The 22636-nt window shown below is 38.9% G+C and overlaps 2 long non-coding RNA genes across 2 annotated transcripts in view; one reads left to right on the forward strand and one right to left on the reverse strand.

Annotated features, from left to right (window-relative positions):
* The window catches only part of LOC111092997, a 43039-nt gene extending 35004 nt beyond the window's left edge, over positions 1-8035 (reverse strand). Inside the window, exon 1 of the long non-coding RNA XR_005380254.1 lies at positions 6885-8035. This is a non-coding gene — a long non-coding RNA (uncharacterized LOC111092997). The remainder of the gene's footprint in view (positions 1-6884) is intronic.
* On the forward strand, positions 7482-21592 carry LOC111092998. The gene is made up of 3 exons (XR_005380255.1): positions 7482-7562; positions 15580-15657; positions 21382-21592. It is a non-coding gene; the product is annotated as an uncharacterized LOC111092998 (long non-coding RNA).
* The last annotated feature ends 1044 nt before the right edge of the window (positions 21593-22636 follow it).

Below are 22636 nucleotides of genomic sequence, written 5' to 3' on the forward strand. Positions count from 1 at the left end.
GGCTTTATTTATGAAAAGCTATTGTTTTTTCTTCTTGGCAGATAGTTTGATTTTATCTTTGGGAAGCACAATCATGTGACGGACTAGAAAGAATATTAGCTGTCAGAAAATTTGGAGGCACATGTGCTGTTTTCTCTGACCAGCAAGTAGTATTTCATGCTAGGTATTTTATGGCAATCTTACCTTCTTACTGTTGGATCCCTTTTCTTCCTCTTTATCCTCTTTCTCTAATTTGTTATCTTGATGTACCTTATATATCTTTGAGAGAGAATGTCAACCTTTCCTAGAATATAGCTGGATATCAAAAAACAAAATCAAATGACTGCTGTCTAGAGGGTGGCAAGCCCGCATAAGCAAGAAGGCAGAGATGTGTATTTGTTGATTCCTTGTAGCAGATCTGTGGCCATCTGAATGTTGCATTAAGATTTCTCTGCTAATCCCGTAAGCTCCTGCTTCACTTACAAGGCTGACAGGTACGGTTTAGCCGGAAAAATCACTGCAGTGAGAGGAAATTCTGGGTTTTACCTGTCAGCTTTGGTGTTAAGTAACTGTATTATCTCGATCAAGGCTTTGGGGCATTGGTTCTCTTATTTTCAAAGTCAAGTGTTGATTAGTGCAGAAATCAGAACCTAGTACTCTCAGGGCTCCAGGGAACTCTGCCGGGAAGTCCGTGCAGGATCCTGGCAGTGGGCAGAAGACCAAGGTGGGGGCAGTACTTGGGGGGGACCGTGCCCAGCCCGGGAGGCATGCCCATCTTTTACATTCTCTGTGTCAGCTGAGAAGGGGGGTTGAATTCGTTCAGAGGCTGCCAGGTGGGGTTTCTTTTCCTCCTCCTTTTTCTTTTCTTAACCTCTGGCTCCCAAGAGCCTGCGGGGCCCCTTGTTCTGACCATCTGCGGCGACAGCTCCATCGTTCAGGGCCGTGCACCTCGCTGAGACCCCGCAAGCGTGGAGACCGCGGTGACAGCGAGCCGCAGCCCGCAGCCGGGAGCTCAGGTGGGGACACGGCGTGGGCCGGGGGCGGGGGGGGGGGGGTGGCGCGGGGACGTGCGGAAGCCGCTGGCAGCCTCCCGCGCCCGGGCAGAGGGCCTCGCTGCGGCCGCCCGGAGGGCAGGAGTCCTCAGGCCACTGCGGCGGGCGGGCGGGCGCGGGCTGCCTGGGTTCTCACCCGGGACCCACCGGGGATCTAGGAAGCAAGATCCCACGCGGTGGCGGGCGCTAATGAACAGCTCTTTCCCGGCTTCCCTTTCTTCCTGCCCCTGGAGCCCCGGGCTTTCGGCCTACTTTGTGTTCCTTTCCCAGCCCATCACCCAGGTGCGCTTCGAGTGCCAGCTGCCCCCGCGGCCCCACCCGGTGTCCTCGGCTGGAATCCTCCGTGTTCCCGCAGGGCTGGCGCGGACTTGGCAGAGGGCAGCCTGCATCCCACCCAGCGCTGGGAGCACCGGGGCTGCTGTCACCCTCTGGAACACACGTCACTGACACGAGGGACAGCGTCTTCCCCGCTTTTCTTTCTTCTCTGCGCCTAGAACAGCGTCTCGCCCAACGCGGGTGCTCAGTAAATAAGGGGCGAAAGCCTAGAGTTCAGGCTCCGCGGCCAGAAACAGACTCAATATTGGCCACTGGATCTATTAGTTATATGACTTTGGGTGAAATATCAGCCTCTCTAGGGCTCAGCGTCTACTATTAGGGGTTTTCCCTTTCTTTCTAGGGTTACACAATAAAATCATGCATAATTCTTAGCATCATAATTCCTGGGGCCTGGGAAGCACTGAATAAATGTTAAAAACAATTTGGATTATGAGTGCACTATAGCCATATCCCTTTCTTCCTACGTGAGAAATGAGTTTATGTGTGTTGTTGAGATACAGGGCCTTGAGGACGACGGCTTTAGGATGGACCAGGAATGTATTGACAAAAATTGGGAAAAAAAAAGAATTCTGCATCTTAGATTTAGAGGGACACGGAGAAAGGTTGCTGATGCTGGAAAGCTGCAATGCAAACTGATTATGAAGAGAAAGCCTGAGGTAAACAGGGTAAATTTAATTAAGAGGAGCAGTGGTATTGGCTGTCCAGAATGGCAGATTTGTTAAAACAAAACAAAACAAAACAAAACCCAAAAGCAGAGAGAATGAGAAGTAAAGATTACACAATAAAAATTCCAAGACAGACTCTTCTTGTGGAATCTGTCCCAGGACTAGGATGTATAGATAGAGAGGGATCAAGGAATCCCTGAGTATGGATACCTGAGGGTTCAACAAACCAATGAGGGACCTGAGCTGTGGCTAGGACAGGAGATCCACTGGGTCTCCCCAGAAAGAGCCAGGCATCCTTAAAGCTCACAGAAGAGGAGTCCCAGAGTGAAAGTTAAACATGCCAAGTGTAAGCTGGTGACTGAGCTTTGGACTAGTAGTAACTCCTCTTTTCCCCTAGAACCAGGAATGTCAGATTTCTTCTGATTTGACAAGTCGATCTGGATTTCTAAGCATCTGTGAAATGAACGAACCAATGTTGCAATAATGGAAGGATTTGGGAGTGGATGAAGCTTCATGTGAAGCCAAATAATTAGAAGGTGGCTTGCTGAGCATGGAATTAAACTATCATATTTCATTAAATCTAAGACACATATATTATCAGGTTTTAAGAGCTCCAAAATTATGATATATATTAGACAAAGGTGTTTGACATTCATGCTGGCCAGGCAGCAATTGAGATGTGGCTGGTTAAAATTTGCATATGCATAAAATAAAAAATTGCCAGCATTAAAGCTTGCAAAATGGGAGAAAATCTGGAAACCAATGTAGATAACCCTTTTAAGAAATGTGAATTCACCATGGCCTTAATGGCACAAAGGATGGAAAAGAAGAACATTAGTGATTCTTAGACAAAAAGTGATGAGGACGAATCTGGTTTGTAGAAGCTTCTCCTAGGGACAGTCATCAAAACTTGGTATGCAGCAGAAACTTACACGCATATTCTCATTTCATTACATGGGATATTAAAAAGATGTGGACACCAGGGTGCCGGTGGGGGCACGATCTGTTAAATGTCCGACTCTTGTTTTCTGCTCAGGTCATGATCTCAGGGTCTTGGGATTGAGCCCTGCATCCAATCCCTGCTTAAGATTCTGTCTTCCTCTCCCTCTTTCTCTCCTCTCCCACTCTAAATAATAATAATAATAAAATAATAATAAAAAGAAGATATGTTTACAAAGATGGAGATTGAACAAAATCAATATTGTTTTTGCTGTTTTATCATGGACTTCTTTGAATGAAATCAGCTTTTACAAAAATTTTTATTTTATTTATTTTTTTTTAAAAATTTATTTATTCATTAGAGATGGAGAGAGAGAGGCAAAGACATAGGCAGAGGGAAAAGCAGGCTTAACGCAGGGAGCCTGATGTGGGACTCGATCCCAGGACCCCGGGATCACGACCTGAGCCAAAGGCAGACACTCAACCACTGAGCCACTCAGGTACCCAACTCCCCCCTTTTTAAATTGAGAGTGGTTGGCAAGTGAAGAATACAATGACTATTAGTCCAGTTTGGTGCCACTGCCTTAATTCCTCCTATGGCTCCAGCAGTTTGCCCTTCTTTGCTTTTTACCATCAGTTCAAATGCTGACATAATGAAAGGGCAAATAATGTCCTAGTATTATTATAAAAATATTTGACCTTGTGTAGCTCCTGCCAAAGTCTTGAGGAAGCCCAGGGGTTTGGGCACACTTTGAGACCTGCTGAGGTAGCCTATCCACATCAGCCTTCTCGGTCAGAACACAGTATGGAGAAAGGTGGGAGTAGATTTTTGGGGGTAGCAGGCAACACGAAGATATCTGAAAAAAAGCCTAAACTAGCACTTTGCTTTAGAATAATATAAAAACAAATCTCAGTGATAAGAGTACTTGATCCTTGGTTTATAAGAGCTTGCAGTCTAGCAGAAGGGATAAGTCAAGTGTATACAGGTAATAGAAATTCAAAAGCTATATAGCATAGTGTTATCATGGCTTATTTCTTCTTTAGTGGTATACAGAGTAAAACGCATCTTTGAATTGATTCTTTGAGCCTTAGATTCTGTGATGTATGATAAAGAGAGTGAATCAAGTAAATCACATGGTGGAATGACCCGATGCATCACTTTCCATGACTGGGTAGACCAGACACGTCAGGGTCTTTAGGACAGATTTTCTGCTCCATAGACGGGATGCCATGCATATCTATCCTAGAAACGTTTGGTTTTTTAGCCTTCTATTACTAATGAATCTTCTTTTTGAGAGACACATTTTGCTACTGATGTTATGAATGCACAAATGGGTGAATGAACAAATATAATGGCCATTGTGCTTCCTTCAAGGGATTTTGTTTATCTATTCTGATGGGATGATTTTGTAGTTTAAAGCTCATAGGGCAGTTTTAGTTTATCTCCAATTTTGTCTCATCTTTGGAGAAGAAGGATCATCTTATTCTTACCTCTCTCCTCCTTGTCCTATGTTTATAGACTTAATAATAAAAAATAGGATGGACTGATACACCCCATTGTCTCCATCACTCTTCCACATATGCCAGGCCAGGCTTGCTCCAGTGGTGGTTCAAGAAGTTTTGTCATCTGCAAACTGAAATCACTTGAGTTTACATTTGCAAGGCAAATGGTAACCTAGAAGCTATTCTTTACTTTGAAGGGATTAGAGCTTCAGCTGATATTGGACTTTCTTATTTGTTTCTATAAATTTTTAACAGCCTGAAATGGCATTAAACTCTGCAGAGAGTACAATAGAATGCCACTAATCCTGTTGATCTTACATTGCTTTACAAGGGAAGGAAGAGCGATAAATCCTTTTAAGTGTAAATCAGGAGAGATATTAGCTATTTCTCTGCAAGGATATGTCTTATTACTAGTTTATTACTTGGCTGCTATGTTAGAACTCAAGTATTAAATTTGAAATATCTTTTCTTCTTCCTTCTGCTAGTTCGCTGATTCTCTTCTCCACCCACTCCCCTTTCTCCAAGTAATTGTACTTTTCTTCTCTCTCTGTCTGTCTCTCCCTACCATCCATTTATCTATCTACTGACTTGCAAAATCTGTGTCTGGATACATTCCTGCCCAGCACTATGACAAATTCTTTTGGAAGGGAACACAGTGAGACTTGATCCTTGACTTCCAAGAGCTTGCAAATCCACTGGAAAGGATAAGTCAGTATACAGGGAACAGAAACTCAAGGCTGGATTGACAGACTATCGGTTAAGGGTAAGGGCTCAGTTAGTTTAGATTCTGTGTGTGTCTCTACCACTTCCTGTCTGTACATCCCCAGGCAAAGCCTTTGACTTCTCTGCACCTCAGCTTCTCATCTGTAATGCAAATCCATTACATAGGGCTGTTGTGATGATGAAATGAAGCACAGAGTATTTATCACAATGCTATATATAACCATAATTGATGTCATAATTTGTGCTCAAGGAGATGTATAAACAGTAACCAAACTGATCCTTAAATATTGTTAATAGTAAATTTGTGCCCCTACCAGTAAAATGTATCAGGTTTAGTTTTCCTTTGTGTGTTAGGACAGGCTGCTTTCAGAAATAAAGGTAACCCAGCGTCCCTGAGTGGTCACTAGCATTATACATATGGTAAAGTTGTTTCTTTACACAAGTGATATGTCTATGTTTGAGAAGAGATGCTCCTAGAATTTTCTTTCCTATGGTAGAAATATGTTGCAGTAAACCACCTGCACAGTTTTAATTAATCTTTACTCTTATAAGCAACAATATCCAAATATGTTGTCTTCCTGGTGCTGGAACTTATCCAGAATTTTCCAGACTGAAGTTAATTATATCCAGCACAGATCATCATATTTGCTGTGCTTGGTCCCACACAAACCAAACTGACTGCCTTCCACCTGTGCTTGTTTGTTTGTTTTTCCCATTTGCTGTTATACTAAGCCCTCCTCTCTTGCAGCACCTTCCACTACATTCTAGCACAGCCATTGATGATTCATTTGGGTTTTGGGGAAAGCAAGTATCACAGTCTCCAGAACTTCAGGGAACTGGAGGAGACCAATGTGCTTTGTGACTGAGGCAATCTGGAATTCCAAGGGAAGGGAGGAACAATGGAAGAAAATGTTAAGAGGCCTAGTATCAGACCTCGGAGTGCCTTCCAGCCCCAATTCTGATTTACTCGGTTCTACTGAACAAATTACTGAGACATTTGGGGCCTCAGATCACCCATTTACACAGTAAATGTATTGTGCAAAATAATCTGTCATGTTATTTTATTCACCAGTTTATCCATTTAGCATTTATAAAGCACCCACTCGTACACTGTACTGTTCAGATAATGAGATGCATTTCTGCAAGAAGTTACACACACACACACACACACACACACACAAACATACACACACGCACCATAGCTCAGCATGGGATAAGAGCCACAGTAAAAATACAAAATGTGAGCGGCTGTAGCTCTTGGGTCTTCAAGCAACTTCTCAGTGCTAACCATAGAGATAGATCTGTGATTTGTGTTTTCAAGTTCGCTCACACATCATAGAACATTTCTTCTCTGGGAGCCTTGTCTCCTCTGGAAAATGAGGCAAATGAATGTGATAGCTATTTGTGAGGATTTTTTTTTTTTTTTGAGAGAGAGGAGGTGACAGGGATTAAAGGGTATAAATAATTCGGTGGGCACATAATTTTATCTCATTTGTCTCCAAAACTCACTGAGAGCTGGGGTGAAAATACCCTTATCTCCTTTTGATATATATAAGAGGAAACAAAGACTCGTGGAGGCTGAAGCACTTATGGGAGGAACAATCAGGAAGAGGATGCTCAGTGAGGACTATAAATGAGATGCAAAGAGAAGTAACCATTTTGTTAATCCTTCAAAGTCAAAACTTACCCCTGCCACTAATATTCTCTTCTAGCCTAGAACAGTCATGGTGGAGGAGATAATGTGTGGTGATGCCAGTTTCTTGGTTACTTATCTTCATCTGAGCTGAGGTTTGAACGCTTATGGTGAGCTCAGCCAGACAATGTTTCCTCCTGCCAATAGGTGGCAGAGGAGGCAAATCCGTCTGAGAATAGAAATAAAATCTGAAAGGAGGGAGCTTGGGTTGGAACCTTCTGTTTGGTAGAACCTACATTTATTATGCGCCTACATTGCAAAGCCCATGGCAAGGCCCTAAAACCTTGGATGAGATGCCGTCTCTGCATCTTCTAGAGTTCCCTCTCTGTAGACCCACAGAAAGACTGCCCTTTTCAAGCAAGAGACATTATGTAAATGCTTAGTAGAGCAAAAGAGATAGAAAGAGCAAAAATACAACTTCGTTAAAGAAACTACATTTCTTATCCTGCCTTGATTTGATGCAGTCCTTGGTCCTAACTCTATAGACAACTCCCCTGACACTGAGGAAGCCTAGGCTTTGCTAATAATGAACAAACAAACAAAACATACAACAACAAAACCCCTCAAATCTCTGGCTCACAATGAGGGCCCCCTGCCTTCTCTGTAAGAGCCTCTTATTTTTCATTCAACTGTACTGCCCGAAGAACTCTAATACTTTCTCCATAGGACAAGGTGATTTTACTTCAACTCCTTTAGATAACCAGAGGAAAGCCATTGAAACTATTTATAATTTTTAACTTACATAAAGAAGACACAACTTGCAAAAGCTATTTGGAATCTGATTATATGCTGAATAATTAAGAGGCAAGGAATGGCGGTTGAAAATACCAGCAAACTCTTACTCATGCCCCAGGACCCAACAAAAGTGGTGTCTTCCTGGTGAAGGTTTTCCTGTCTTTTTAATATATTTTCTCTCTTCTCTGGGCTCCCACAGCACACTGGCTCTTCTGCCATCACAATACTTATGTTAGGCTCTTTTAATTAATTAAAAAAAATATGTATACTTTGCTCACCGAACTGAGGATTCATGATTATATGATTTATCATTTTGATTCCACAGTATCAAATAAGCATTTGTTATGTGTTGAAAAAGTAAATTTATAAAGAGACAAGTGGGTGAAAAGGAAGTACTGGGGTGTTTTCTAAACTCCATCCTCATTTTTAGAGGAATGCCGAGGTGACCATGGAGACATGGAGCCATATCAGATAGAAGGCTCTGTGACATAGCTTTTATGACACATCAGCTATTGTGTGTTGTAGAGCCATATCTGAGCTCATATATGACTGTCACACAGTAGTGTATAATTTAACATCTCCAAGCTTGTTTACTCATGTAAAATGGGAAAAATCATGCTTCACAGAATTGTTAGCAGCTCTAATAGCTAATTAATAGCTTTAAGTTATATATTTTAACATGATATACACATAAGGGATGATGTCTTATTCCTTCATAGGTTGTTGAAACAAATATAACACAGTTGTTGTTGTTGTTGCTGTTTTTATCTTTTTTTTCCCCCCAAGACTACCTTGACTTTGCTATAAGGAAGCAAAAGCAATTTTGCAGATAAAAAACAGTTGATTCATCGAAGGAAAAACTTTATATTTGTGATTTATTTTTATGAACAATTTGGGTACAAAAGAGCTTACTTTATGTGGGTGTTACTTTTAATACTAAATTTAAAAAGCGAATGTGTGAAGATTCTGAATTGTTATTCATTTGAGATACTTTTAGATACTTAGAAACTTTTTTTCTGGAAGATTGAGCAAATTAAAATTTAATTTGGTGGAATACAATTTGATACTTAGGTACTTTTTCTGGAGGATTTAGGAATTAAAATTTAATTTGGTGGAATATAATTTGAAGGATGACTGAGAGCTTAAGCTGAAATTGGGGTCTGTGAGATTTTGAAAATAGAGAACCCTTTTGGTAAAGAGAAAATGCCTGAAATACATTTGCGATCTGGCAGGTTGCTCCTTGAATGATGCAAGAACTGTGGCTAGAAAATCAGAGGACAGTTACATTGGTTGAGTTAGCCACAAGAGCTGAGCATCCAGCTCAGTCCTGTGTCCTTGGGCTGTAATGTACATGATGAGCAAATGTCTCATCAAACAGCCAAGATGGTAGAACCTGTGCACTTTGAGGTCAGACAGCAGATCTTACCATAATTAAAAGCCCATAAAACAATAAGAGGAAGTCATGCAATCTCCACCTGCTGAATTCACTTCAGTTCCTTAAAATTGTTATTTTTTTGAAGACATGGAAGTTTCAGAGCTCTTGCTTTAAAAATGTGATTTCATCACCCCTACCCCCGTCTTAAGCTGTTTCCAAGAGGATTTATTCTTATTATGTCTGCGAAATGAGATTTTCTTTTCAAGTGCTTGGGAGCTTTCCTCAGCGTCCTGTGGATGCTCCAAGATGAAGTCATCTCTTTTTGAATCCCTTCCTTTCCTTATACAGAATTGCCTTAAAAAAAAAAAAAAAAAAAAAAGAATTGCCTCTGTAATTTCTTATTTTTACCATTAAAAAAAAAAAAAAAAGAAAGAGAAGCAGAAGGAATCTAACTGGAGACTACAGCCCAGGTGTTCCAGAAGACAACTGCTGTCACCGGTCGTTAAAAGTGGCACTGCCATCATTTCCCCACAGATTGAAAATCGACTTTTCCTCTCAACATTTTCCTCTGTGGCTGGGGAAATTAACAAATTCATTGATTTTAATGAAATGACCATTTAAACATCAAGTACTGGCCTCAAAGAGAAGCAAAAGTTTTTTTGAAGCATCTCTCTCCTGAACCAAGCTCTTGCATAATCTAAATGGTTCAGTGTATGAGTGCTAGTGTTTAAATGCCAAATCATTCAAACTCTGTTCTTGATATAAATTTTCTCATCAAGAAATCTCACACATGATTTAGCATGAATTATAGCTTATCTAATGCCAATTAATAAGTGAAATACTCTCAGTTGTGTTAAACTGCTGTGAACCGATTGGAGAAACCTGAAAAAAGTTGTATGATAACCATATGTAACTATTCAGGAAAAAGAAAGGGGTGCCTAGGGAAGTGAACCTTCTTCTCAACCACTGTGGTGAGCTTTGGAACATCCAAAAATCCTTGGATGCGTGCTAGCCATCATCAATAGGATGAGCAACTAGCATCCATGAGTGGACTTGAGCAGGATCATATTCTGTTGATACCAATGTTCTGTAGGAACATTTGGCAATACTTTGAAAACATTTAAAAATGTGTCCATTGCTTGTCTGCACAATTCAATTTCTAAAAATGTATCCTAATGGAATTTAGGATGTGTGCAAAGATTCATTTACAAAGATGTTCACTGTAGAATTACTTATGGTACAGACAAATTGGAAGCAATCTGAAGATTCTACAATAGGTACTTTAAACCATTGTATATAGATATAATTCTTTTATTGCAATTAAAATTTAGAAAATATACTTCAAAAGCTTACTAATAATTGTTGTCTAATAAGTCATGGGGTTATAAGTATATCCTTTTGATCATTTTGCCACTTGGTATTTTCTACAATGAACATGTGGTGCTCATATAATAAAACTGCCCAGTGGCTCACACCCCTCCACTTTGGTATGTCTCAGAGCTTCCCATTCCACCTCAAAGCCACAGTAACAATCCTGGGCATAACTAGAATTTTTAATCTAAAACATGAAATTGGAATCTCCTTAAAATCTATAATTTTGCAGTTGTAACATCGTAAGACTTTCTCATTTCACAGTATCTTTTTACATGTCTTTCAAATATACAGTTCTTCAGAGTACTATATAATACATGTTATTGTTTTAAGTTAGAATATGTTATTCTTAATTTTTTTATTTGAATATATCTTATGTAACTGTCTATGTAATTGGGAACATCTGGTGCTCAGAACCACTTCTTCAGAAAGTAGATTTGTTTTAGGACCTACTTCACATTTGAATCATTTTAGTTAAGGATGCTAAGAAGCGATCCTTAAATCCTTTTCAGTAGATGGTGGAACTGAGAACCAAATTATTGTCAGAAAGAAAAATAAAGAAAATTCCAGTAAGGAAAAATCTCCATCTTCATTCCTATATTTGTTTCTCGCAGTCACAAAATGTCCTTAAGTTCTGTCAATGGGAGCAGGGTAGTACCCTCTCCCAACCTCCATTATGCCTGGTAGTTAGATCTGGATCACAGAGTAAATAGCTATGTATTTTGGGCTATAATGGAAAACAAATCATATTGCCCATCCTTCAGATACACTACTTTTACAATTTTCCAAAGAGTATTATTTTCAACCATTGCTATGCCTGATGTCTCAAGTTGTACATATGGGTTTCCTACTACCTTTGTGTCTTAAAGCTTATGAATTTTAATGCCATCAATGCCTATATACTAAACGTGCATCACCTTTTAGATTAGGTCTTTAGAGAGGAGTAAACCTGGAATGAAGGTGATTGAGGTCTGGAGAAATAATTTCAATGGCGACTGAGTTAAAGGACCTTGCTTTCATGTGAATTAATTGTTCATTTATCTGGTCTGCTTCGTTCAGTCTGTGGGTATAGTTCATGCTAAATGAGTCAATTTCAGATCTTCATTTCACTCAGGATTATGTAGCTTTTACACTCAACAACCAACTTTTATTTTACTAATTTACTATTCTAATAGAAACCTACTGAGCTTAGGAGACCCCAAAGTACCTTCAAAATTCCCAACGTACTGCAGTAAATTTCCCATGACATCTCCTTATTAACATGCTCAGCCCTCCCTAATTCTCATCCTCCCACATGGGCAAGGTGAGAGGGTTTTTTCCCTGAATGTTGGTACCTTGTAAAATCTTTATCATAGCGCTTATAGTATTATATGGGTACTATTTATTTTGTTTTTTCATAGTTGACTCCTTAAATAAGGCCAGTACTATGACTTGCTTACTTTACAGATCCAAACCCTCTGTCTGCCGTAATAGGCAATCAATGGGTTAAATACATGTGCCATAAATCAGGAGATAACTGTAAGAATTTGACATTCTCCTTGTGAAGAAATGCCATAGGACAGAATGTCCATTTACTGTTAAGGATAAACTTATGTCTGTCCTGGTAGTGATAAAAAGCAAGAAAGGAAAGCAATGATATTTTATAGTGCCCATTTAATGATCTATAAGGCTGGAATAAAAGCTGGATTTTTTTCCCCTCTATTGTGTAAGTCAATTTGATAAAGTAGATACCTTACAGCTTTTTGCTGGGGCATTTTTATGCATATGCAGTAACTGTTCAATCTCCACAGATAACTTTTTTTTTTCAGTAAAATTGCAGCTAACTTCTGCACAAAGCTGATACCATTCTGCCACTCAGAAATCTTACACTGTATCGGAGTCACTGCACCAAATATCAGCCAGCACACTGAAGCTTGTCTGGAGCAATGAGCAGTCAGTAGAGCAGCAGATTTCATTTCAAAGCCACAGTGTAATTGAATAAGCTTTTACTTTCTTAGGCACTAGATAAAACACTGTTTGAATGTATCATTACTAAGAAAAAGTAGTCTTTCTGCATTTTTTCCCCTCTTCTACCCATATCCCTTTATTTCTACACCATATAAAACTGCAGTATTCACATATAATTTAAGGGGGAAATGTCTCATAATGACAGGATTAAGGAACTTCTCGAAGCAGCCTGAAACTCAGGTGGCAAAACACATTGGGTTAAAATCTTGTCTTTAGCTCTAGGACTTGGGAGGGAGAAGTGAGACACTTCTCCATTCTTAGAGGCCAGTTCAATGGCTGAAATATGTGGAGTGTAAATTAAGTGTCAGACAATACACTGGGTGCCTGATGGGTGTTGGAGACAAAAAGACAAATGAGTTGAAGTGGCTTTGCTTGAGGGGCTCAGAAGGAAAAACAGACAATATGATAAACTATAAAGAAGCCCATAGGGGGCTTTGGGATCCTAGAGGAGGGACATGTATGCTTCCATATCCTTTTTTGTGTGTGTGTCAGGTTTTTTTTTATTTGTTTCTTTGTTTCTTTTTCTTGTTTCTTCTTTTTTTTTTTTTGCTTTCGGATTTTATCGCTTGGACCTCAAGAGTCTTGGCTACTATAATCTCTCAGTACTAGATATACTGTTCCTCATTCCCTAGTCTCTGTGACTATCTCTTGGATCCATGGCTCTGTCTTTGCCCGTTGATGCCTGCCTTCCTCTTGGTTTGGGGGCAGTATTAATACCTACTGCTGGAGTACAACTGGCTATCCTCTGTTTTGAAACAGTTGGCTCGCCTGGTTCCACAGTTCTGGATTTTCCACCGAGGTTTCTCCTCTGTTTCTTCCTGGGTCCAAACCACAGCAACCCAGTCACAGAATTCTGTTGGCAAGTTGCTGAATGCAGCTGCCAGACGATGATTTAGGTCTATTGCTTCTTTAAAATCAGGTGATTTATTGTGATGCCAAGGACCCCAAGGGGACATCTTCCCCTCTTCGGTTACCACTTTAAGAGGTAGATTAGGTACAATAGAATGGGAATTTAATTAGATAAGTCATTTAATATTTACTGAATGAGCATTTCTTCATCACTTGTGGATGTCAGATGCCAAGCTAGGAATTGAAAATACAAAAATGCCCTGGTGTAACTGATAGCAAAACAGGGGACGTGGTCATGAAACTAAATAGTGACACTGCTGTCATGGAAGCTGAACTGAAATTTGGGGGGGGCAAGGGAGGGAGGCGGAGAGCCAAAGAAATCGCCACAGAAGGGGTCTCATTTCAGCTGGGTCTTAAAAACCAGTACCTCATCAAGGAGTGTGGAGCAGCCTGTTCCAAGGCATTGGAGTGAGAAACAATGCAGTATGATTGGGGACTGATTTCAGTGTAGATGTGGGTGGAAGGAGGGTTCAAGGGATTGATGAGTTTTGCCCCAGATGTAAGTGGATTGTTTTCCTGCCTATGCATTCTCCTAGTTAGTTTCTCTTCTCCTTAGTGGGGGAGAATTTCCACTTTTTTTCATCCTGCTGGAGGCCATATTTCTAATAATTCACTACTCTCAAAATATTAATTTCAATATGTTTTGGGAAACAATGTTAGATTTTTTGCCCTGACCATGGAGGCTAAACTCCTTAAGAGGTATTCACTGATCTGAAAGAACTAATACATTTCTTAAAAAAGATTTATTTGGGAGAGAGAGGGAGAGAAAGGGGCAGAGGGAGAGAGAGTCTTAAGCAGACTGTGCTGAGTGTAGAGCCCAACACGGAGCTCAATCTCAGGACCCTGAGATCACAACCTGAGCAGAAACCAAGAGTTGGATGCTCAACTGATGGTGCCATTCAGGCACCCTAGAACTAATACAATTTTTAAAAAGTGAGATTTACCCAGCAATATACACTGAAGGAGTGGCTGAAACACTTGGTGCATCAGATTCATTGTTTTACCATCATACAAAATGGAGCCCTGCTGCCTGTACACAAGTGCTCTAGTAACTGGCGTCACACCTGTAAAATTGTCTCAACAGCTTATAATAATCAGGGAGAGGCTTTGTGTTCTTAAACTGAAATACATGATGAGTAAGAAGATGATTCTTACTACAGGCATTCACACTTCTGTAATTTTAATTTTTCAAAATTCAAGATGAATAAATTGGAAAGAGATGGACTAAACCAGTGATTCTCATGTATATCAGAACCACTCATGGAACTTGTTAAAAATAAAGGCGGGGCAAGATCTGGAATTTTTTTTTAATTCCACAGATGACTTGGTGCACAGTTACATTTGTAAATTCTGGGATCCAGTGACCACTTGTGGATATGTCCAGTCATATGACTGTTAGGCAATTTTCTGGGTGAATAAGTAAATGATGTAAGAAATCTCTCCACCTATTCAAGATTGAATTGTATATGAAAAGAATTTGTTGAAATAGAGTGTCCAAATGTTTTAATTGTGAAAGATTGTTTTGAAAACCGTATCATTGAATTCTAACCATCCTGTTAGTCCAATATAACCATACATACAGAGTATATAGTATAGATATAGTTCAGTGTAACAAAACATGAATCCGTAGCTCACCTGTTGTTTCTGTTCTTCTAATTCAGATTGGTAATACTTCTGTCACTTTGGGCCACTAATTCATAAATACCTTCTACCCCCCAGGCAAACCCATGTAGTAATGTGCTATTATTAAGCCAGAGTTACCTTCTCTTGGTTGAAGCAGGTGTCTTCAAGCTGTTCAGCATCTATAAGAATTAGAGAAAAAAAATTAACTTTTCTGCTATTGTGAATTCTCACGTGGTTGGTTGTTTAAAAAACTACTGAGTGTTAAAACATTTAAAAAAATTATGAGGCTTATTGTAGAAAAGCAAATTAAACATGAACATTCGAATAACATAAAATGACATATATGATTTCCTTTATGATACATCAAATAGGGAGGACCAAACTGGTGATGTCTGGGTCAATGCCCCACCCTGCAGTGAAGGGTGGTAAACAGAGGAGAAATGTATTCTGCTTGAATGAGGTAGAGCAGAGAGACAATTCTTCCAAGGCAGAAGGGGGTGTTGTTACCAGAAAATAAAAGACGCCTAGCATATAAAAACAATATAGGTTCACTACAATTATAAATTGGATCACGTTGTTATTTATTTGTTTCCTCTAAAACTACAATTGAAGTAAGGGTACACAAAATAAGGCTGCTCCATTTACCTTTATTTTTGATACATTTTTTAGGGTGGAACACCAAGGTATGCATACACTAGCCATTTCAAGAATATAAGAAGAAAAGGAAAGAAGAAGGTGTGTAGGCAGGTATGTTCCAGCATCAAAAAACTGCGTTGATACACTTCAAAGAGAAATATCGTTTCCGATGTATGCTACATTAGATGCTATTATTATTATAAAACAGTATGGTTTTGTCAGTGAAGTGCTAAGATTTGCATGTGAGATGAAACGAGTGGTTGTTTTGGTTGCTTTCCCAATCAAATCTACCATTCATCTGTGTCAAAGCTGTTTCTATTAAAGTAAGCAGAATCAGAAGCTCCAACTTTCAGTAACAAATGCAATGAGAAGTTACAGGTTGTTATGTGCCAGAGAATAAACATTTTCTATGGGCACCATTTGGTAAGGCCAGCAGTTTGTCCAGTAGTAACAATTTAGAAACTTATGACCAAGCCACCAAATAGATCATAACCCCATTCCACTCTTCTGCTCGCTTTACTCTCACTTTGATTTTTGAGTCTTCTTTTGTATCTTCTCTTTCCATTTCGTGCGGTAAAATCCATACAAAACCCCATTCTCCACTCTTCTTGCCCCACATTACCTGTTTTCTCTAAATACTTCTTACAATAATCACCTTTTCTTGTTTCTAATCTTTTTCTCCTTGCCTCTCTTCCCCTTAGTTACTTCCTGATTTCTTGCCCAGATGAATGTAGAAAATGAAAAAAAAAAAATGACAAGGGATGGAAAATAAAAGTGAATGAAACAAAAATGAGAAAAGAAAACCTAAAGACAGTAGGTTGCTTTTGTATAAAAATAGAGACTAATGCAGGCCTTACACGTTGAGACTAAATGGAAGAGGTCATGGTCACTAGCTATTTGCAAAGCTTTTAAACTGTCCTTTTAGACTGCCTTCTGAAGGCAAGTGGATGTGTGGAAGGGAACTCCTCAAAGTGTCTAAAAGGACAGATACCATCCTATTTCCTCTCCAGAGCTTGGGAAATAACTTTAATATGAAGGCTTTCAAGGTGGGAAATGGGAAGAGGAGGGGGGGGGAAACAGAAAAATGGCCTTTGACACTAGAACAGAACCTGGAAATGTGGAAAAATTAAGAGGTATGCCAAGTGTTGGAAAGAGTATCTGTGCTTAGATGTAGCTTGTGGCTCTCTACAGACAAAATCTTCACTAAAGGTACAAAGTGGTCACGGTTTTGAAGAATCTTTGATAAAAGGGTAAAGGTTTAATAGCTAAACTTGGGGTTTACTCAGTAATTTTGTGAGATTTACTTTTATTTTTAGTAACAGAAGCAAATAAATAGGAGTTGGTACCTAAATGTAGACTTCTTCATCAAAGATGATGGTTTTGAGGCATAGATACCCTAAATTCACAGGGATTTGGCAATTCTGACACGTCTGGAGGCCTCTGTGGGAAGAAGTGAGATTTAGTGAACCAGCGGAAGTAAGATCTGTTTTAATTTCAGCTGGAATACACCCTCGTCCTGTGACTTGCACAAGTGGTAGGTCTTGGTTACAGTCTCAGAACTGTGAACTGGGGAGAAGATAATGAGTAGAAGCAAATGAGGAATCCATAAAATGGATTTCAGTAAATAGTAAAGCTGTACAATATGAGGGATTCTTAAATATCCAATACATGTATTCGTACTGGTTGGGCTTTTTCCAAAAGCCCTTTCTTGTTGATTTCTGTCAATCGCATTACTGTCAGGAAAGATGGCCTCTGGATTTAGAATGTATTGAGATTTTCTTTCTAGACCACTAAGTGGTAAATTTTTTTTTGTCAAGTTGCCATATATATTTGAAAATAATCTGTATTTTCTGAAGAGTTTTCTCTCTCTAATCAAGTTTGGTGACTGTTAATTAAAGGCATTAGAGCCTGTTTTTGTTTTTGTTTTTCACTTTGATTTTTGTGTGAAAATCCCCCATAATGATTGTGGATTTATCAAGTTTTGCTTGTATTTCTCTCAGTTTTGGTTTATGCATTTTGAAACTATGTTGGTAAGTATATAGAGGCTCATAGCTGTTAACTTTTTGGTGGATCCCACCTTATAATCAATAATAAATCTTCTTTCTCTTTTTGAAGGTGTTTGTTTTGTTTTGCCTCACAGTTAATTTTGTCAGAAATTAATATTGCTATACTTGCTTTCCTTTGGGTGGTGTTGATTTACAATACTATTTTTCTTTCCTTTATTTTCACACTTTCTGTACCAATGTCCTAGGTCTCTTGTGGACAGCATAAAGGTAGACAGTATTTATTTCATCAGATTCTTTGAGAACTTTGCCTTTCAATAGAAGATCTTTATTCAATCACATTTCTTATAATTTCTATTATATTTGGACCTAATTTCATTATATATTTCTAATTCTTTGTTATCAAATTACTATGGTTTCTTATTTTTCTGTCTCACTTTTCTGTACTCTTGTTTGATTTATTGTTTCCTCTTTGAGCAATTCTTTTCTTTAGTGGTTTGGAAATCGTAACTACTATTCTTTTACTGATTTGTCTTTATTTTTTTATGTGCCGCTTATTTCATTTTTATTTTTTTGAAAAATAAACCTTGTATCCAACTAAACATACACATACAGAAAAGTTTGCAGGGGTACCTGGGTGGTTCAGTTGGTTTAGCAAATGACTCTTGATTTCAGCTCAAGCCTTTATCTCAGGGTCCTTGGAGGAAGCTGTGTCCGGCTCCATGCCCAAGGGGCATCTGCTAGAGATTCTCCTTCTCTCTCTCTCTGTCCTTCCTCCAGATCACACACACACTCTAATAAATAAATAAATCTTAACAAAAAGTGTGCAAATAAATTTTCACAAATTGAATGCCTGTGTGTAACTGGAACATAGAACAAACGTGAAAGCTTAACTACTTGAAGTCTCTTTCCTGAGATCCTTCCTAGTTACTATCCCTCTGCCAAGGGGAACCTCTGTTCTTACTTCTAACATCCTAGATTAGTGTTGCTGATTTGTGAACTTTATGTAAATCCAATTATACTCTTGTATTTGGCTTCTTTTGCTTAACATATGTTTATGACATTTATCCATGTGATTTCATGCAGCCACAACTTGTTCATCCTTTTTGCTGTGCAGCCTAGAGCATGTAGTATTTCAGAGTATAAATCTCTGCAGTTTAACTACCCAGTTTACTGTTGGCTATTTATGGTCCTTTTGGTTTGTTTTTTTTGCCGTTATAAATAACGATACTATGAGCCTGCTTGACCTGTTTCATAGTGAGTACATGACTCATTTCACTTGGGTATGTACACCCAGCAGTGGAATTGCAAGTATAGAGTCTGTGTACATTCAGCTTTAGTAGACTTTTAGTAGGTTTAGTAGAGCTGTTTTACCACCAGTTTTCCAGAATGGGTGTACCATCTTATACTCCTTATGCTCTTCAGCTGGAATAGGAAAGTTTCAGTTGTCCCACATCCTTGCCAACACTTCATTTTCATCTTTTTTCCATTTTAGTCACTATGGTGAGGGTATAATAATATGACATTATAGTTTTAAGATGCATTGCCTTGATGACTATGAACTTGGGTGTTTTTTCATGTTCATTGGCCATTTAGATATCCTCTTGTGTGACCTTTGCTAATTTTTCTATTATCTGCCTCTTTGCTTACTGTGTTATAGTAGTTCCTTATATATCCTAGATATGAATTATATGTGGATATATGTGTTGAAAATATATCTTTCCAGTTTTGTGTCTTCTGATGAACAGGATACTTCACTTTAATGTGGCACAATTTCTAACTCCTCCTTTATGGTTAGTTCTTTTTGTGTTCAATTTATGAACTCTTCACCTATACTAGAGCCTTGAAAAAGATATTTTATTCTTACACTTTTAATACACATATTTAATCATATTTTTCTGGGAATGTTAATAGTTAGAGCAAGAATACCTTTACTTCCTTTCTCTTCCTCTTCCTGGGCTCCTTCCATGTTGAGATGGCCTGTCAACTTAGATTTAGATTGTTACTGTCTCTCTTTTATTTTATGGTGGTTGTTATTCTATTTTATTTCATTTTCATTTATTTTCTTTTTAATTATATTATTCTATTATATTCTATTATTTTTCTGGTTTCTTTTTTCTTTTTCTATTTTTATTGTTTTTTTCCATTTTATTTTCTATTTATACACAAAGTAAATCTCAGGTTTATTTTTTTAATTAAGATTTTATTTATTTATTCATGAAAGACACAGAGAGAGAGGCAGAGACATAGGCAGAGGGAGAAGCAGCCTCCCCACAAGGATCCTGATGCAGAACTCGATCCCAGGACCCCAGGATCATGACCTGAGTTGAAGGCAGATGCTCAACCACTGAGCTACCCAGGTGTCCCTATATCTAGATTTCATCTTGATTTATTTTTATATATGTATTTTCTGCTTCTCTCTATTTATATCTTTACACTGATGTAAGTACTTCCCCAACACATTTCCAGTACTCCAGAAGGCTCCTATATATAGCCCATTCCTCTAAGATCTAGAGTGGTTTATTACACGTCAGTAGATAGCTGATACAGCTCCCTCACATATACTAATTTATTCCAAGAACGGACATAGTTTTCTTTCTTATTATTTATTTTTCTTTCTTAAGAACATAGTATATTAACCAAGGTAGGCTAGATTATGTTGAGTTAACAAACAAACCAGAAACCCAAAAAAACAAAAAATAAAATCCCAAATCTGAGCAGTTTAAACCAAAAGCACTTATTTCTTCTCATGCCACATTTTCTGTTCATCTTAGTCACTCAGAACCCAGGCTGAGGGAGATTTTATTTCAGTTGAGTTTCTACGTGTTTAAGTTTTACTAGGGAGCACCCCACTTTCAGTACCAATTTTTGGGGTAGTCAGGTTAGGCTAGGTTAAGCCACAGCTTAATTTCCTCCCCTTAATATCTGCCTCCCCATCTCTGCTTGTTATTTCAGGTGCTGGGTGGTTATCATTCTACATCAAAAACTTAGGGGGGGAATCCCTGGGTGGCTCAGCAGTTTAGTGCCTGCCTTTGGCCCAGGGCGTGATCCTGGAGTCCCGGGATCAAGTTCCACTTTGGGATCCCTGCATGGAGCCTGCTTCTCCCTCTGCCTGAGTCTCTGCCTCTCTCCCTGTGTCTTTCATGAATAAATAAATAAAATCTTAAAAAAAAACCTTAGGGTCTCCAAGGCAAGTTTCCCTTATGTTGAAAATGGATATCCCAATGTCCACTGTCAATGTAGGTTCATCAACTGTAACAAGATAGTACTCTGGTGGGGACTATTGATAATGAGGGAGGCTGTGCATGTGTCAGGCAGGGGGCTTATAAGCAATACTCTACACTTGCCTCTCAATTTTGCTGAGAACCAAAACTGTATAAAAAATAAATCCTCAAATAATAAAGGAAATGGGTAGAGTGTTGTTACCCACCTTATTAGGGTGGCTGTGAGAATGATGTGATTATGGGTATATGTAAGGGGATCATAGGACATATCTGCAAATCCTCTAATTCCCCTGTCATCAAACATGGAATCTATGTCCCTTCCCCTCGAACTTGGATAGTTATCATGGAAAAGGCTGTGTAGCTTCTTTCTTTTGGGTGTTCACTCTGGAAGTCTTCAGCTGCTAAGTTAGGTGTCTAGCTGATACAAGGGCACCATTTGGAGAGATCTGAGAGAGGGAGATAGATAGATAGATAGATAGATAGATAGATAGATAGATGATAGATAGATAGATGGATAGATAGATAGATAGATAGATAGATAGATAGATAGATAAAGATATCTGAGCTCTTGTTGGTCCAGTCCTCAACTTTTGAATCTTCTATCCCAGGAACCATATGAGTGAAGAAGTCTTCAAGATGACTGAAGCCCTAATCATTGTCTGCCTGCACTTGTATGTGGGAGCCCAAGAAGGAACCACCTAATTGAGCCCAGTCAACCCTCAGAACCTTGAGAAATAATAATATTTAATCATTGTCATTTTAGACCATCTTTTTTGTTATACAGGATAACCAGAGCAGAGCTCACTATGTAAGGAAGGTATTATTCTAAGTATTTATGTATGTACTTAACTCATTTAATCCTCACAGCTTTATTATGCCTCCCACTTTACATACTAGACAGCTAATGTATAGAGAAGTTAAATGTATCATGTGGCTCTTTTCAAATAACCCCAAATCTAGTAGTAAAAAAATAATAATTCTGCTGATCTGGGCCTGGCTCACCTGATCTTCACTGGCTTGATTCACCCATCTGAAATTAGCTGTTGGCTCATTGATGGCTGGGTTGTCTATGATGGCCTCACTCATTTTCTGGCATCCACTCATTGTCATCGGGGAATACTGGGGTGAAAGAGCCATGTGATCTTTCATTATTTAGCAGGCTAGTCCGGACTTGTTCACTCGGTGATGGCAAGGTAAAGCATTCAAGGGGTCTTGAGGCCTGACCTTGGGATCAATATAGTGTCATTTCCAGTCTATTTTGTTCATTAGATCAGGTTGCAAGGCCAGCCCAGAGTCAAGATCTAAGGAAAATAAAATCTTCCTCTTGATGGCAAATTGTATCGTAAAGGGTAAGCAATTCTCAGGCCATTGTGCAACAACATACCCTATTACATAACTTGTCCGTTGCTACCCAGGTCATAAGTGATAGATCCCGGATCTGAACCCAGGCAGCAGGGCTCCAGAGGGCATACCACTCACAACTACACTACCCTAAGTAAATGATAGCTATTATTAGCTCTTGGTGAAAACCATCTTAAAAGGCAGACTGGCTCCTATATCAAATCAGGAAACCAAGGCTTTTATGTCATGTTAGAGCAGCTATTTTGAATCTTTGTTTGACCACTTAGCAGCTATTTGTTCTCAAATTACTCAAACTTCTTGAATCTCGATTTTCTCATATGAAAAATGAGTTTTGTAAGATTAAATAAGATAATAAGGTACAGTCAGTTCTCAGTTCTGCTGTAACACAACATATGCATTTCTAAAAATCACTGTGCCATGCCAAATTGCACAATAAAAACCACAGGGTTTAAGGAAAAAGTGAGGTCTGAGCATAACACTAAACCATCAGTGACACACGTT

This window comes from Canis lupus, chromosome 28 (assembly GCF_011100685.1).
Source record: "Canis lupus familiaris isolate Mischka breed German Shepherd chromosome 28, alternate assembly UU_Cfam_GSD_1.0, whole genome shotgun sequence".
In the NCBI taxonomy this organism is placed as follows: domain Eukaryota; kingdom Metazoa; phylum Chordata; class Mammalia; order Carnivora; family Canidae; genus Canis; species Canis lupus.